Below are 2,882 nucleotides of genomic sequence, written 5' to 3'. Positions count from 1 at the left end.
CTGGTGGGAACGCAAAACGGTACAGCCACCTTGGGAGACAGTTTGGCAGTTTCTTACAAAACTAAGCATACTTTTACCACGTGATCCAGCAATCGCTCCCATTAATATTTACCTAAATAAGTAGAAAACGTATGCCCATACAAAAACCTGCACACAATAAAGCAGCCTTATTCATAATGGCGAAAAGTTGGAAGCAGCCAAGATGACTTTTAATATGTGAATGAATAAACAAACTAAGATACATGAGGGCAAATGGAATATTCAGGGCTATCAAGTCATGAAAAGGAGGAAACCTAAATGCATATTGCTGTGAAAGAAGTTAATTTGAAAAGGCTACTTATGATTTCAAATGTATGAACATTCTAGAAAAGGCAAAGCCATAGAGACAGTAAAAAATTAGTGGTCAGGGCTTGGTGGTAAGAGTGTTGAGTAGATGGAACATGAAAGTTATAGTTAGTGAAACTTTTGATGACACCATAATGGTGGATGTAGAATGTCATTATATACTTGTCAAAACCCATAGACTGTACAACACAAAAAGTGAACCCTCTTGTAAGCCACGGGGTTTGGGTGATAATGATTAAGTCAATATAGGTTTATCACATGCATTACTCTGGTGCAGTATTTGATAGCAGAGGAAGGAGTTGAGGCAGTATTTCAGAACTCTGTACTTTCTGCTCAATTTTTCTGAAAGCCTAAAGCTACTTAAAAAAATCTATGAATTAAAGCAGATCTAAGTTATAGTCTGTATAACTAAGAAGTAGCAGTAGCAGTCACTTCTTGGCAAACCTCAAGAACAGAATCTAGACATTCGCATATGTGCCCAAGGCCTCAGGCAACACTGAAGATGGCCAGGACAGAGTATGACAGTCATTGGGATGAAAATCAGTAGTAGCCACGGGCTCTCCACCATTTATTCATTATTAAGATATGGCCCAATCAAAGGCAAAGATGTTGATGTTTTCAAGCCATGTCGCCTCTCCTTCCCCATAGCAAGTAATCTTTTCATTATCTTCTTATTCCTCTTAGCACATTCGGGGTATAACATATTATCTTCTAGGCCCGGACATGGGAAAGTGCAGGCGGCTAACAGGAAGAGAGAGATCATCCTTTTGGGGGTGTCAGGTACCCAGCCCTGACCTGCATGAAACTGCAGGTGAACCCAACCTTTTGTGTCTGCCAGCAGAGGTCTGCCATGGACCACACACCACCTGACACCAGGGGCTTTCGGCAGAAAGGTCTCAACAGAAGCAGGAATGGGACGTGAATTCACAGGCTTGGACTGACTGGCTCTTGCAGCAATTCTTGACCACGCTTCCAACATGCCTTCTTGTGCTGAAGTTATCACTTTCACTATATTAATCCCTTCCTCTCTCTTACTTTTCTTACAACTTTTCCGAATCCTTGCTGTCTTGGCTGCCATCTTGCACACTGTTGAACACCACTGCAATTTGGCCTCTGATGATAATTTAGGAATATTCTTTACGTAATCACCACACTCCTTACTCACCTCGTTTATTTCAGAGTAAGCATGTTCCTGGAGCCTGAGATAAACATCTATTTTCCAGCCATCCGTACTCAAATTGTTGGCACCAGTTCCGCAAAGTGTCCCAACATACTTTATTAACTGGTTGGCAAAGGAAGGCTTGCTGTATTACAACAACTCTGTTTTCGACAAGACTTGAATTGTTCACTCATTTGAGGATGACAAACTTTATCATTTGTCCCAGGCATCTCCGGGCCCACTTCTGAAGTTGAAGAAACACTTGGTTCCGTTTGCTGTTCTCCGTTAGATCCCTCGTTAACTGGAACCAGGGTGAGAACCAGTTTCTTCCTCTAATGCCTCCTCAGAGAAATTCTGCTCGCTGTTTTCATAACTTGAGTACGCCATTTCCAGGAATACTCAGGGGAAGGCGAAGCCAGCAAGTCGTAAATCATATTTGACAGTTAAAGCAAAACCATCTGATGTGGTGGCTCAATACATGTGTAAGAAATACTTAAGACAATTATGTATGTTTAAAACTTTTAAAAATGTTTATTTATTTTTGAGAGAGACAGAGAGAGAGAGAGCAAGAGCAGGGGAATGATGGAGAGAGGGAATAAAAGTATATACAATGATAAGCCGTGGAAACCGGAATCAAAAATAGCATGGGTTAGATTGATATATTGATCTGGGAAAACCCACTGAACTATTCATGAGACTATCAGGTTGCAAGGTTATATGTATAACTACTCATAACCTCATTTTTATAAAAAATAATCATCAAAATCATATGCACATAGACACATACACATACCTACATATACATATATATACAAATACACTCTCCTGAAGACGGTATGAAAGGCTACACAAATTGGTCCCCTCAGTGTTACAAGAGGCATGGGAGGGGGACATAAAAAGGGAGATTGTTAATTTTATCTTCTTGTATTTTTGGATTATTTCATTTGTTACAGTGAGAACATACTGTATTGTATTTGGAATTTAAAAGAAAAACTGCAATTAAATAAAATTTTGAGGATATTTTTTTCCCCTCAAACTTATTTTGCTCTTGTTCTCTACTTTATTGAATTGGTACCATCATTCACTCTCAAGACAAGAGACCTAAAAGTAATTCTAGATCCTTCCTTTTCTGTAATCTTCCACCCTTCCTCTTAATTAGTCACCAGATCCAGATTTTAGTTCATAAATATCCTATCTTCCTCTAATTAATCATTAATCCTGTCTATTCTAGTTCCTAAATCTCTTTTTAAATCCCTTCCTCTCTCTACCACCTCTGCCAATAAGGCTTTTTTTAGTTCAGGACATCATCTTTTGGTATTTCAATAGCCTTTAAAATGATCCCGTTTTACTCTTCCACCCAACCTCTCTTACACAATGT

At 39.1% G+C, this 2,882-nt stretch overlaps 1 pseudogene; it reads right to left on the bottom strand.

Moving 5' to 3' along the window:
* Positions 1 to 913: 913 nt before the first annotated feature.
* Positions 914 to 1,891, bottom strand: LOC120246059 (annotated as a pseudogene).
* Between the last annotated feature and the right edge of the window lie 991 nt (positions 1,892 to 2,882).

The sequence above is a fragment of the Hyaena hyaena genome, unplaced genomic scaffold (genome assembly GCF_003009895.1).
Source record: "Hyaena hyaena isolate Hyena2069 unplaced genomic scaffold, ASM300989v1 scaffold_451, whole genome shotgun sequence".
Classification (NCBI taxonomy): Eukaryota; Metazoa; Chordata; class Mammalia; order Carnivora; family Hyaenidae; genus Hyaena; species Hyaena hyaena.
The sequence above is the reverse complement of the archived record's forward strand: the minus strand, read 5'-3'. Positions and strand labels throughout refer to the sequence as shown.